At 37.8% G+C, this 15,541-nt stretch overlaps 1 non-coding gene across 1 annotated transcript; it reads left to right on the top strand.

Annotated features, from left to right (window-relative positions):
- The first annotated feature begins 11,464 nt into the window (after positions 1 to 11,464).
- Positions 11,465 to 11,580, top strand: LOC138380974 (U5 spliceosomal RNA). Its single transcript, XR_011232933.1, has one exon. It is a non-coding gene; the product is annotated as a U5 spliceosomal RNA (small nuclear RNA).
- The last annotated feature ends 3,961 nt before the right edge of the window (positions 11,581 to 15,541 follow it).

Here is a 15,541-nt window from a genome sequence, read left to right as displayed (position 1 = left end):
GACACTTGTTATAATATGATTTTTTAATTATAGCCATGCTGGTGGGTATGAAATGCTATCTTAGTGTGGGTTTTGATTTGCATTTCCCTCATGACCAATGATGTTGAACATCTTTGCATGTGCTCATTGGTCATTTGTATATCTTCTTTGGAGAGAAATGTCTATTCAAATCCTTTGCCTATTTTTTAATTGGGTTATTTGTCTTTTTGCTATAGAGTTGTAAGAGTTCTTTATATATTCTACGTATAGTTCTTTTATCAGATATATGATTTGCAAATATTTTCCCTCATTCTGTGGGTTGTCTTTCACTTTCTTGATAGTGTTTTTTGAAACACCATGTTAATTTTGATGAAGTCCAATTTATATATTTTTTCTTTTGTTGGTCATGCTTTTGGTATTATATCTAAGACTCCATTGCCAAATCTGAGGTCTCGAAGATTTACCCCTGTTTTCTTCTAAGAGTTACAGTTTTAGCTCCTACATTTAGATCTTTGATCCATTGAGTTAATTTTTTGCATACGATGTGAGATAAGGGTCCAACTTCATTCTTTTGCATGTAGGATATCCGGTTTTCCCAGCACCATTTGTTGAGAGAACTTTTCTTTTCCCATGTAATGGTCTTAGCACCCTTGTTGGAAGTCTATTGACCATAGACACATGGTTTTACTTCTAGGATCTCAATTTTATTCCATTGATCTATATGTATATCTTCATGCCGGTACCGCATTGTCTTGATTACCATTGCTTCGCAGTAAATTTTGAAATCAGGAAGTGAGTCCTCCAACTTTGTTCTTCTTTTTCTAGATTGTTTTGGCTATTCTGGGTCCCTTGCAATTCAATAGGAATCTTAGAATTAGCTTGTCACTTTCTACAAATAAGTCAGATAGGACTCTGATAGAGATTGTGTTGAATCTGTAGATCAACTTGAGAAGTATTGCCATCTTAACAATGTTAAGTCTTCTGATACATGAACACAGGGATGTTTTTCCATTTACAGGCATACTTAGCTTAATCATGCTTCATTTTATTGTGCCTTGTAGGTAGTATGTTTTCTACAAATTGAAGGTTTGTGACAACTCTGCATCAAGCATATCTATCAGTGCCATTTTTCCAATAGCGTGTACTCGTTTCATGTCTGTGTCAGCATTTTTTAGCAATAAATCATTTTTAATTAAGATATGTGCTTTTTAAATACATCATGTTATTGCATATTTAATAGACTACAGTGTAGTGTAAATGTAACTATTATATGCACTGGGAAACCAAAAGTTTTGTGTGACTCACTTTATTGCAATATTTGCTTTAGTGTGGTGGTCTGGAATTGAACCCACAATATCACCAATGTATGCCTGTATTTAGATCTTCTTTAATTTTTTCCAGCAATGTTTTGTAGTTTTCTGAATATAAATTTTATACTTCTTTTGTTAAATGTATTCCTAAGTATTTTATTCTTTTTCATGCTGTTGTAAATGGAATTGTCTACAGATTGTTCATTGTGAGTGTATAGAAATACAATTTGTTTTCGTATATATCTTTGTATCCTGCAAACTTATGAACTTGTTTGCTACTTCTAATAGTTTTGTAGTGGATTACTTAGGATTTTCTATATTCAAGATCATGTCATCTGTGAATAGAGAATTATTTTACTTCTTCCTTTCCAATCTGGTTGCCTTTTATTATTTTTCTTGCCTAATTGCCCTGGCTGAAACTTTCAGAACAATGTTGAATGGAAACAGTAGCAGCAGACACCTTGTCATGTCCCTCTTACCAGGAAAGCATGGATGCCTTTTTTGAGAATGACGTTAACTGTGGGTTTTTCAGATATGACCTTTGTCAGGATGGGGAAGTTCCCTTCTACTTCTAGTTTGTTGAGTATTTTTGTCATGCAAGAGTGTTGGATTTTGTCACATGCTTTTTCTGCATCTATTGGGATGATCTTGTGTTTTTTCTTTGTTTTTTTATTCTATTGATTTGGTTTTGATACTAATTGATTTTCAGATTGTTAAACCAAACTTTGTTGAATAAAAATCATAGGAGGCCATTGTTTTCAGCTAAGCTTCTGCACTAGGTCCCAATAGACCAGGCTAAAAACCAAAACAGAGTCACCCATTCTAAAGTTTCAGGTCACCATGTCCAAACTTGGAAGGAATCAGGAGAAAGATATAACAACCAAATTCCCAAAACAGGTGAGTTTATTATTTTTTTAACATTATTTTTATTTTTTTAATTGAAAAAAATTTTTTTGAGACAGAGACTCTGTTACCCTGGCTAGAGTGCAGTGGCATCATCATAACTCACAGCAGTCTCCAACTCCTGGGCTCAAGTGATCCTCCTGCCTCAGCCTCCCAAGTAGCTGGAACTACAAGTACCTGCCACCAAGCTGGGCTAATTTAACAGGCCAGTTTAAATCTTCAATTGGCATGATAATGAGGTTCCCTCTGCTTTAATCCTTACATAAAAAACATATCCTGAAATAATCTGATGTTAACCAATTAGGTTTTTTAAATTGTTTTATCTTCCTCCCAGCAAAAGTAACTTTGAAACAAATCATGCCATGTGCTCTGTTTTTCGCTTCTGCTTTCCTTATCCCTTCTCTGTATGTAAAGCCAATCCCTTCTGCTCAATTCATATGAACACTTATTCTATTTTATGGAATAAAGTGTTGCCCAATTCTAGAATCACAGATAAAGCCAATTGAGATCTTTAAATTTATTGTAATTTTTGTTTTTGATACCTTTCATTACTAAAATAAATTCCACTTAATCATGATATGTGATTGTTTTTATATATTGCTAGATGTTGTTTGCTAGGATTTTTGCACCCATATTTGTAAAAGTATTGGTCTGTAGTTTTTTTGTGATGTATTTGTCTGGTTTTGGTATCAGGGTAATATGGGCCTCATAATATTAGTTGGGAAGTGTTCACTCCTCTTTTATTTTTTGGAAGAGTTTGTGAAGAATTGGTATTAATTCTCTAAATATTTGGTAGAATTTAATGCTGAATCCAGGTGAGCCTGGGCTTTTCTTTGTGGGTAGTTTTTTGATTACTAACTCAGTCTCTTCATTTGTTAGAAGTCTATTCAGATTTACTATTCTTCTGGAGGCAGTTTTGGTAGCTAGAGTTTTTGTAGGAATTTATCTATTTCACCTAAGTTATCTAATTTATTGACATACAGTTGTTTATAGTATTCCATTGTAATCCTTTTATTTCTATAAATTAAGTAGTAATGTCTTTCTTTCATTTCTGATTCCAGGTAGTTGAGTCTCCTGTCTTTTTTCTTGGTTAGTCTAGCCAAAAGTTTGTTGATTTTGTTGATCTTTTCAAAGAACTAGCTTTGGGTTACATTGATTTTCTCTCTTATTTTTCTGTTCTCTATTTCATTAAGTTCTGCTCTAATATTTATTATTTCCTTCCCTCTGCTTACTTTAGGTTTAGTTTTCTCTTTGTTTTTCCAGTGTTTTGTTTTTGTGGTTTTTTTTTTTTAGAGATGGGGTCTAACTCTGTCACCCAGGCCAGAGTGCAAAGGCTGGCCCAATCTTAGCTCACTGCAGCCTTGAATGCTTGGGCTTAAGCAATCCTCTTGCCTCAGCCTCCCAAACTGCAGGGATTATAGGGATGAGCCACCACACCTGGCCTTTCCAGTGTATTAAGGTGAAAAGGTAGTTAATTGTTTTGAGATCTTTCTTCCTTCTCACTAGAAGCATTTATGCCTATAAATTTCCCTGTAAACACTGCTTTATCTGTATCCCGTAAGTTTTAGTATGCTGTGTCTTCATTTTCATTATTCTCAAAGTATTTTCTTATTTCCCTTTTGATTTATTTTTTGAGCTGTTGGTTACTTAGGAGTGTGTTAATTTCTACCTGTTTGTGAATTTTTCAAATTTCTTTTTTATTGATTTCTAATTTTATTTCATACTGGTTCAAGAACATACTTTGTATTACTTCTGTCCTTTTACATTCATTGAGGTTTGTTTATGGCCGAGCATAGGCCTATCCTGGAGAATGTGCCATGTGAATGTCTATCCTACTGTTGTTGTATCAAGTGTTTCGAGCCTGCTAAGTCTGGTTGGTTAATATTATCTTCAACTCTTATAGTTCCTTGTTGATCTTCTGTTTAGTTCCTTTATTCATTACTGAAAGTGGGGTATTGAAGTCTCTGTGATGGTTACCTTTATGTGTCAACTTGACAGGGCTAAGAGATACCAGATAGCTGGTACAACATTATTTCTGGGTGTGTCTGTGAGAGTGTTTCTGGAAGACATTAAGATTTCAATCAATAGGCTGAGTAAAGAAGATCCACCCTCCCCAATGTGGGTGAGCATCATGCACTCCATTGAGGGCCTGAACAGAACAAAAAGGTGGAGGAAGGACAAATTCACTCTCTCTTCTTGAGCTGGGACATCCATCTTCTTTTGCCCTCAGACATCAGCACTCTTGGTTCTCCAGCCTTTGGACTGAGATCAGGATTTGCACCATTGGCTCCCTTGGTTCTCAGGCCTTCAGGTTTGGACTGGAACAACATCACCATCTTTCCTGGACTTCCAGCATGGAGACAGCAGATCATGAGACTTCTCAGCTTTCATAATCATGTGAGCCAATCCCTCACAATACATTTAGTTCTGTATATCTATATACATGTCGATATCCTGTCGATTCTGTTTCTCTGGAGAACCCTGAATAGTCTCCAACTATCATTGTTGAATTGTCTGTTTCTCCATTTATTTGTGTCAGTTTTTGCTTTATGTATTTTGGTGCTCTCTTATTTAGCGCATATATGTTTATCATTGTTATGTCTTCCTAATGGATTGACCCTTTAAAAATTATAAAATGTCCGTCTTTATCACTAGTAATATTTTTTGTTTGAGGTCTATTTTGTCTGATCATTAGTATAGCCATTTCAGCTTTCTGTGGTTGCTTTTGCATGATATATCTTTTCTGTTCTTTTTTGTTTTATTTATTTATTTTTTTGAGACAGGGTCTTGCTCTGTCACCCAGTGCAGTGACCATCATAGCTCATTGCAATCATGAACTTCAGGGCTCAAGCAACCCTCCTGCCTCAGCCTCCCAAGTAGCTGGGACTAGAGGTATGCGCCACAATACCTGCCTAATTTTTCTATTTTTTATAGAGACAGGGTCTTGCTCTTGCTCAGGTTGCTCTCAAACTCCTGGCCTCAAGCCATCCTTATGCCTTGGCCTCCCAAAGTGCTAGGATTACAGGTGTGAGCCACTGCACCTGGCCTTCTTTTCCATTCTTTTATGTTCAATGTATTTGTGTCTTTGAATCTAGTATGTCTCCTCTAGACAGCATACAGATAGATTTTGGGTTTTTGTTTGTTGTTGTTGTTGTTGCTGTTGTTTGAGACAGGGTCTTGCTATATTGCCCAGGCTGGAGTACAGTTGTGCAATCATAGCTCATTGCAACCCTAATCTCCTGGGCTCAAGGGATTAGACACCTCAGCCTCCCAAGTAGCTAGGACTACAGGTACGTGCCACTACACCCAGACAATTTTTAAAAAATTTTTTTGTAGAGATGGGGTCTCACTGCTCAGGCTGGTCTTGAATTCCTGGCCTCAAGTGATCCTCCCCACTCAGCATCCCAAATTGCTGAGATTACAGGTGTGAGTTTGTAACAAACCAGCTTGTTGGTTTGTTTTATTTATTTATTTTGAGACAGGATTTCTCTCTGTCACCTGGGCTAGAGTGTGGTAACATCATCATAGCTCACTGCAACCTCAAATTCCTGACCTCAAGCAGTCCTCCCACCTCAGCCTCCCAGAGTGCTAGGATTATAGGCATGAGTCACCATAACTGGCTGTTTTTGTTTTTAAATAAAATCTGACAATCTCTGCATTTTGGTTGGATTATTTAATCCATTTACATTTAATGTTATCATTGATACAGTTGGATTTATAGTTGACTCTTGAACACGGGCTTGAATTGCAAGGATCCACTTATAGGTAGATTTTTTCCAATAAATATATTGGGAAATTTTGGGGAGATATACAACAATTTGAAAAAACAATTCTGTATTCCCCATAATAAGATGAAATAAATAAAAAAAAAAGAAAAAACAAACCACATAGCTTAGAAATATTAAAAAAAAGAATAAAAAGGTATGTCATGAATGCATAATATATACACACACACACTAGTCCATGTTATCATTTACTACCATAAAATACACAAAAATGTATTATAAAAAGTTAAAATTTGTCTAAACTGATGCATGCACTTACCATACATGGCACCATTTGCAGTCAAGAAAAATGTAAACAGGGCCAGGCTCGGTGGCTCACGCCTGTAATCCTAGCACTCTGGGAGGCCGAGGTGGGCGGATCGTTTGAGCTCAGGAGTTCAAGACCAGCCTGAGCAAGAGCGAGACCCCATCTCTACTAAAAATAGAAAGAAATTATATGGACAGCTAAAAGTATATATAGAAAAAATTAGCCGGGCATGGTGGTGCATGCCTGTAGTCCCAACTACTCGGGAGGCTGAGACAGGAGGATCCCTTGAGCTCAGGAGTTTGAGGTTGCTGTGAGCTAGGCTGACGCCACGGCACTCACTCTAGCCTGGGCAACAAAATGAGACTCTGTCTCAAAAAAAAAAAAAGTAAATAAACATAAAGATGTAGTACTAAATCATGACTGCATAAAATTAACTGGAGTACATACTGTACTACTGTAATAATTTGATAGCTACCTCCTGTTGCTATGATGAGCCACCTCCTGTTGCTATGTGAGCTCAAGTGTTGCAAGTATCCACTTAAAATGCCATGTGGTGCTAATTATCTCCACGTAAGCAGTTCCTCTCTCTCCAGTAAATTGCATATCCTAGTAAAAAGTGATCTCTTATGATTCTTACATATATTTCATCTTGTTTAGGGCAATACTGCAGACCTTGAATAACACTATGGGACTTATATGAAGTGCCACTAGTGATGCTGGATGTGCTCCCAAGCAGCAGAGAAAATCATGACATTATGAGAAGAAGCTGAATTGCTTGATACGTACTGTAGATTGAGGTCTGCAGCTGCAGTTGCCTGCCATTTCAAGATGGAATCCAAGATAGAAGCCATGTGTGGTGGTGCACACCTGTGTAGTCTCAGCTACTCAAGAGGCTGAGCCCAGGAGTTCCAGGCTAGGCTGGACAATATAGTGAGACCACGTCTCTTAAAAAAGGCAAAACTTCTGATGGAGGACAGATCCCTAGTTGTAAAGGATTACAAGTGGAAGGAAGGTACAACTACACAGGGACAGCATAAGGAAATTTTGGGGGGGTGAGGAAACTATTTTGGATCCTGATTATGTTGGTGGTTATGCAGTCTATATATGTGTTAGAAATCATAGATCTGCACACCTGAAAAAGTCAATTTTACTGTTAATTTGAAAAGTTAAATTAAATTTTAAAATAATTGCATGGAGATATTATTTGCAATAGCCAAAATGTGGGAACAACCCAGGTGTCCATCAGCAGACAAATGGATAAACAAAATGTGATATATCCATGTCATAGAATATTATTCATCCATAAAAAGGAATAAAGCTAGGTGTGGTGGCTCATGCCTGTAATCCCAGGGCTTTGGGAGGCTGAGAGCTTTGCTTGAGGACAGAAGTTCAAGACTAGCCTAGGCAACATAGTGAGACCCCATCTTTACAAACAAACAAACAAAAATTAAAAAAAAACACCAGAATAAAATTCTGATGCATGCTACGACATGGATGAACCTTGAAGACATTATGCTAAGTGAGATAAACCAGAGACAAAAGGACAGAAAATAGAATGGTGGTCACCAGGGGCTGGGGGAGGAGAAATGGAGAGTTATTATTTAATGGATATAGAGTTTCAGTTTGGGATGATGAAAAAGTTCTAGAATCGGATGGTAGTGATGGTTGCACAACAGTGTGAATATTAAATATGCCACTGAACTGCATACTTAAAAATGGTTAAAATGGTAAATTTTATTTATATATACTCATAGTGAAAAAATGAAATGTAAAAAAAAGCTGAAGAGAAAATTTTAAAATGCAGGCTGGGGAACATTTTAAAATAGACTTCCAAGCATATATTATATATACAGACAAAATTCTGTGGAGCAAGTAGAAAGAAAATGTAAGTTCAAGGACAAAAGAGGGCCGGGCGCGGTGGCTCACTGAGCCTGTAATCCTAGCACTCTGGGAGGCCGAGGCGGGTGGATCGCTCAAGGTCAGGAGTTCGAGACCAGCCTGAGCAAGAGCGAGACCCCGTCTCTACTAAAAATAGAAAGAAATTATATGGACAACTAAAATATACATAGAAAAAATTAGCCGGGCATGGTGGCGCATGCCTGTAGTCCCAGCTACTCGGGAGGCTGAGGCAGGAGGATCGCTTAAGCCCAGGAGTTTGAGGTTGCTGTGAGCTAGGCTGACGCCACGGCACTCACTCTAGCCCGGGCAACAAAGCGACACTCTGTCTCAAAAAAAAAAAAAAAAAAAGAAAAGAAAATAGAAGGAATGAAATAATAAAAACAAGATCAGACAATGAGAAAAAAAGAAACACAATACAACAGAATACAAAAGGGCTGGTTCTTAGAAAAGATTAATACAATAGATAAGATTGATCAAGAAAAAGCAATATTAGTCACTGCTAAATTTGACTGGCTTAAAAAAAAGAAAAAGCAGTATTAGTGATAAAGAGGGAACATGAGAACACAAGCAGGGTAGAAATGTAAAAATAATGAATATCATAAACAAAATTTGGGGCCAATATGTTTAAAATTTTAAAGTAAATTTAAATTTTTAGAAAAGTATAATTTACCAACTTGGAACAAGAAGATCTAGAAAACATAAATGCATCTATAACCATTTGCCTTAGTCTGTTTGTGCTGCTATAACAAAATACCACAGACTGGGTAATTTATAAACAATAGAAATTTATTTTTCACAGTCCTGGTGGCTGAGAAGTCCACAGTCAAGGCAGTGGCAGGTTTGGTGTCTGGTGAGGCCCTTCCTGCCACAAGGCAGAGGCAGAAGGCAAAAAGGGACGAATGTTGTGCAGAAGAGCAGACCAGCTGCACCCACTCTCTCAAGCCTTTTTATAAAGGCCCTAATCCCATCCAGGAAGGCTCTGCCCTCATAACTTAATCACCTCCCAAAGGCCCCACCACTTAATACTGTCGCATTGGGGATGAAGTTTCAACACATGAATTTTGGGGGACACATTCAGACCATAGCACCACTTAAGAAATCTGCTTGCTAAAAATCTAGCCACCTACTCCCCTTTCCAAAGGAAAATACACACAAGATAAATAGAATATGTCAATGGTTTTATAGGTTAGTTCTACTAACCATTTAAAGAACAGATAACCCCCAAATTATACTATTTGTTCTAGAGATTAGAGAAACAAAAGCACACTCCCCAACTTATTTTATATTTTGAAGTCAAGGTATAGCATGGGCTTCAAAACTTTAAAAGGATAATCTGAGAAATAAAAGTATAGGCCAGCATTACATATAAATACAGAGGGAGACATCATAAATTAAACATTAACAAATTGAATGCAATAATATTTTTAAAAATACACCATTGCCCCATTCCTTAAGTGGACTGTGAACACTGATGTCTTTCCAAAGACTAGAGGATGGAAGGGAGGGAAAAAGGTAACATCACAGTGGAGAAAGCTGACAAGCACTAGCTGAGGCACGTGAGCAATGTCGTCGTCAGCAGTGGTAAGTCATGCTGACGTGTGCACCCTTGATGAGGGGATGAAAATGGCAATTTACCTCTGTGGTATTCCTCAAAAACAATCACCGCAGTCTAAGAAGGAGAAAAACGTCAAATTCCAACAGACAGGCATTCTACAAAGTACCTGGCCAGTATTCTTCAAAACTATCAAGGTCATCGAAACAAGGTAAGCCTGAGAAACTGTCGCAGCCCAGAGGAGCCTAAGGAGACACGAAAACTAAATACAATGTGTCCTGGGCGGGATTCTGGAACAGATAAAGGACATTAGGTAAAAACTAAGGAAATCTCAATAAACTACTGATACATTAACTGTAATAAATGTATCATACTACTACTAAGATGTTAATAATAGGGGCACCTGGGTGTGGGGTATATGGGAGCTCTGCATTATCTTTACAATTTTTCTGTAAGTTTAGAATTTTTCTAAAAAATAAAGTCCATTAAAAAAAATACATAATTGGCCAGGCACAGTGGCTCACACCTATAATTCCAGCACTTCGGGAGGCTGAGGCAGGAAGATCGCTTGAGCCCAGGAGGCTTTGGGCCATGGCACCCAGCCTATGAAGCTATATTGAAAGACATAAAGTAGACACCAATAAAGGGGAAGGTTTACAATACAATATTCATGAATATATATTATATATTATGCTATAATAAAAATTTGATTCAAATCCCCCCAAAATTTTCCTTTTGAAGTTAAGTACATTTTTAATTAAATATGAATGTTCATTAAAATGTCTTAAGTAACTCTTTAGCTGCATAGAAATGAGAGTGTGGCCACACAGTGGAGGGACCAACCACACTTTGGGTCCAGAAGTCCTTGAGGCTCCACGACTTTCTCTGGAGTCTGGAATAGCTGAAACTCCAACACCATCCTTACACTCATTCCTTACTCTCACTCCCTCCTTAGTGACCACTGCCCAGGTGCAGCAGAGCACAGACCAGAAGGTGAATTTCCTCTAAAACCCAGAAGCAAAGAAACACTCTCCAAAGAAGCAATCTTAGCAAAAGGTGAGAGGGCACAAGGGTGTTCAGAGAATCATCCCTGCCCTTATTATAATATTATTTTTAGAGCGGTGGCTTTCCATCCCACTGGTCTTTTTAAAAACACCTTTAAAAGTTTTAAGTGTATCTTACACACAACATATATTCTGTATGCATAGTTCAAAGAAAAGTAATAAAGTAAAACCCTGATGTGTCCCTTCCAGTTTAAGTATCGCCAACACCTTTGAAACCCTCTGTGGGCCCTTTTCCCCAGTCACACCCTTCACTCCACAGTGCCACTATCCGGAATTTGTGTTAACCATTCCTTTGCCATTTAACGTCCCTCCCTGCCCCAACTATTGGAAACCTCCTTTACTTAAATCATACTCAAAGTCCCAATGTACAAAAAGATAAAATCAGAATCTGAGTAACCAGGACGGAGTTTAAATCCCAGGCAGCAAGGCCTCCACTTCGCCCCCTAAAGGTAGCCCTAAGAGCACAGTGAATACTAAGGCATTTCCGGAGTCCAAAGGATGATGAGTCAGGTTAATTTGCATACCCATAACACACTGCAAACAGTACAATAGTTTTCATGGAAAAACAAATTTCTATATTACTCACCTTTCCTAAGGATGAGAAATTTTATTTGCAGCATTTTTTTGTATAAACTTCCATGGCAGTAAGTCTTGGGATGCATAGGCACCATCAGTGTACAGGGAGTTGCTGTTACCCGAGAGATGAGTGGCAGCAGCGAGAGAGCATACTCTGGTTTCTCTTCAGATCGTATAAATCTTTCGCCTTTTACTAAAGATTTCCGTGGAGAGGAACAATTCTGAGTTTTATACCAATTTTTTGAGGCCTTGTTCTGGCAAGGCTACATATAATGGTTAAAAAAGAGATATGCAATGATTGGAGTGAGTGATGGTTTGTTGTGTTGTTTTGATGTGAGTGTTTTTTTTTCATTTTTTAGTGTTCACTTATTGTTGTTTTTGGGTGGTATTTGGAGGCTAGGTTTATTACATCATGGACTGTTTTCTAAGCTGTGTGGTTAGGTTTAATTTTCTAGTGTTCTGAGTTATACCAATTATGTTTATGTTTCTCTATTCTTGGTTTTTATGTAAATGTGGTTATGTTTCTCTATTTTTGGTTTTTATGTAAATGTGGTTATGTTTCTCTATTCTTGGTTTTTATGTAAATGTGGTTAATGTGCAGCAGGCGTGTCTTTGGGTCTTTTGTTCGTAGCTATTCTGAAGATTCATGCTTTTTTTTTTTTTTTTTTTGCTGCCTATAGTTGTAGTCGGCTGGTTTTCATTGCAGCACTGTCAAGTACAAAGATGGAAATTTTAACTTTGTAGACGCCACATTAAATAAATAAAAGGAAACTGGTGAAATTGACTTTAATAATGTATTTTATTTAATTCAAAATGCTATCATTTGTATATGTAGTTAATATAGATAATTATTGAGATGTTTTATTTTTGTTCATACTGAAGTTGTTGCTTTGATAGGATTTGTTTATTTAGAGATGGGGTCATGTTCTGTGGCCCAGTGTGGAGTGCAATGGTGTGATTATAGCTCACTGCAGCCTTCAATTCCTGAGCTCAAGTGATCCTCCTGCCTCAGCTTCCCTAGTAGCTGGGATAGGACTACAGGCACACGCTACCACGCTGAGCTAAGACCTCATTTAATAAGAAGCAATGCACTTTTCTTATTAGCTCTTTCCTTTCTAGGAGTCATTATTTGTTGGAGTCACTGCTCTGTTCCAGTTTATTTTCTTCGCTTTGTATGAATCTTTAGCTTTTATGCTATTTATTTTGGAGAAAGTTTTTAACTTTTCTGCAGATAAAAGGTTCTGAATATGCAGTGCCGTTACCAAAGGCCTTGTGGGTAACCAGACTGACTCTAGGACATCGTCAGCACACACATCCCTGCCCCTTCCTGGCTGCAATCCCTTCTCTGGCCCATTAGGGCCAGACACTAATGTGACTTTGGTGGTAATCATTTTCTCACTTTCCTTTTCTCTTTATGTTGCATTCGTAAACCAACGAATCTAATTTCTCTCATTGGCAAAAATGCAGTCATACTCTATGTTACTTTCTTCCTGCTTTTTTCACTCAACATTCTATTTTGTTTAAAGCAACTTGTCAAGCAATATAGTAAAGAATATGTATCAATGTTTTATTTCAATTTACTGCAAGGGAAAAGACCTCTAGAGACCAATTCAATAATTCACTTCTTGGTTAGGACATTTTATAGGAAAAAATACTGGCTACATAGTTATTGTTGGATTAGATACACAGTAAATGAATGGTTAGAAGTCACTAACCAATCATCTTAACTAAAAATGATTTTAACTAAAGTGATCCTCTGGGTGAATATAATCATATGGGTAAATGTATGGTTTCCCAGAACAAGTCTTAATCCTATTAAATTTTATCATATAATTGATGGAGCATTCTTTTTTCCAATAGAAGATTGAATTACATCATACAAAAAAGTTATCTCAGCTCTAATTTGGACAATTTTTATTTCAGTTTATAAGATTCCACTATGTTGTTGCTTTATAGCACTCTTACCCATTTGCATTGCACTATATTCCAGTTTGCACTTTTTTACTATTCCAGACATTGCTGATATGAACATTCTGGTATACATTTCTGGAGGCACATGTGCACCAATTTTTCTAGGGTATATACTGAGAATAGACTTGTTGGACATGCATAGTTTCCATTATCCAATAATGCCAAATTGTTTTCTAAAGAAGTTGACTTGATATTGTCAGACTTTTTTTTTTCCTTGCCTAACTAGTGAGTGTGAAATGGTATTTTATAGTACTCAAATTTTTGTTTCCTGATTCCTGAAAGATTAAGCATCTTTTAAAGGTTGTTGGCCATGTTTTCTTTGAAAAGTTTTAAAGTTTTGCTTCTCACTTTAACTTAGGTACTTGAACTTTCTGGAGCTAATTTTTTTATGTATAGTGTGAGAAAGGGATCCATCTTTATTTTTTTCAAATGGTCTTCGTTCAGGACCATTTGTGGGATGATTTGTCCTTTTAACCCTGGGCTGCTTTGACATATTTATGCGTCTGTGCCTGGCCTCACCATTCTTACACAGACCTGACTACCGCCAAGCCAGTACCGTGCATCCTAATTGCTGTAGGTTTATAGTGAATCTTCACATCTGCATGTTGGGTACTTCCAATTTATTTTTCTTTTTAGAAATGAGTTAGCTCTTTTTGGCCCTTTGCTCTTTCATAAAAATTTAGAATTAGCTTGTCAAAAAAAGAAAGACTGTTGGAGCCGATGGCAGTGGCACAGGGCTATAGTCCCAGCTACTTGGGTGACTGAGGCAGAGGATCACTTGAGGTCAGGGGTTTGAGGCTGCAATGCACTAGGATTATGCCTGTGAATAGCCACTGCACTCCTGGGCAACATAGCAAGACCTCATCTCTAAAAAAAATTTTTTAATAAATAATTGGGATTTTTATTGGAATTGTACTATCTATAGAGCAATTAAGGGAAAATGAAAACTCTTATGGTATTGAGTATTAGTATCTATAACATGGTATGTTTATTTATTCATTGAATGATATTTAATGAGCTTTATAATTTTCTGTTTGTCCCTTTGGCTCATCCAACAACAACTATTAACACATGGACTGGGATATGATTTGAAACCTCAGAGAATTTACCAATAGGGCCACCTTCACCCCTGACTTTCATCCTCCTATGTGTTCCATGTGGAAATCCACTCTGTGTGCTCTCTTTTTTTAATTTTTATTTATTTATTTATTTATTTTTATCTCTTTTTTTTTTTTTTTTTTTTAGAGACAGGGTGAGTCGGCTGGAGTGCAGTGGGGCAATCATAGCTCACTGTAACCTTGAACCCCTAGGCTCAAGCGATCCTCCCACCTCAGCCTCCCAAGTAGCAAGGACTACAGGCACACACCACCACGCCTAGGTAATTTTTTAATTATTTTCATAGACACAGGGTCTTACTATATTGACCAGGCTGGTCTCAAATTCCTAGCCTCAAGCGATCTTCCTGCCTCAGCCTCCCAAAGTGCTGGGATTACAGGCGTGAGCCACCCATCCAGGCTTCTATGTGCTCTTTACCATCAGTGGCCCCAAAGCATCCTGGACTGTTTTTATCTCAATATGCAGGCTCGGCTTGCTTGTCTCTCCTTGGACAATGACTCCTGCCCATTGTCTCCCTCTTGGGTTGTTTCCCTCCAGACTGATGGCCAGTGCAAAAGGATCCATTTAAACACAAGGGAAATGAATGGGCAGATGGTGCAGGTCCCAAAGTGAAAGGGGCTGGATCTGGGATTCCCGCCCCTGCTGACTTTCAGCCCCAAGAATTCTTCACATTGCTTTAAATTTTTGCTCTCAGACATTTGGTGATTTGCCTTTGGGGTCCTCTGGACTGGATCCTGGAGCAGGAGGAGGTGATGTGGGGGAGAAGAAGTAGAGATAAAAGATGCTTTGACCTGTAGAAGAGGCAAAGCTTTACTTCTGCCCCCTTAGGGCCTCCACCTGGGCCTGAGAATTCAATTGGCATAAGACAGATGAACAGGAGAAAAGCACACAGATTTTTACATGTACGTGGGAGCCCCCATAGGAAAATGGAGACCCAAAAACCTGATAGGCCCAACTGCTTATACACTAGGTTGAACAAAGAGTAGCAATTGGGGAAAACGTAACTAAGATAGGGAGAGTAAAAGAAGACAAGGGTTATTTTAACAAGGTCTGTTTGTACAGATTTCTCTACAACTTGACTCCCTTTCTTTGGTGATGAGAATGTTTCTTCGTCCCAGAATAGGGAGGGCATCTTTCAC

Source organism: Eulemur rufifrons, chromosome 2 (assembly GCF_041146395.1).
Source record: "Eulemur rufifrons isolate Redbay chromosome 2, OSU_ERuf_1, whole genome shotgun sequence".
Taxonomy (NCBI): Eukaryota; Metazoa; Chordata; class Mammalia; order Primates; family Lemuridae; genus Eulemur; species Eulemur rufifrons.
This window is presented reverse-complemented; position numbering and strand designations above follow the sequence as displayed.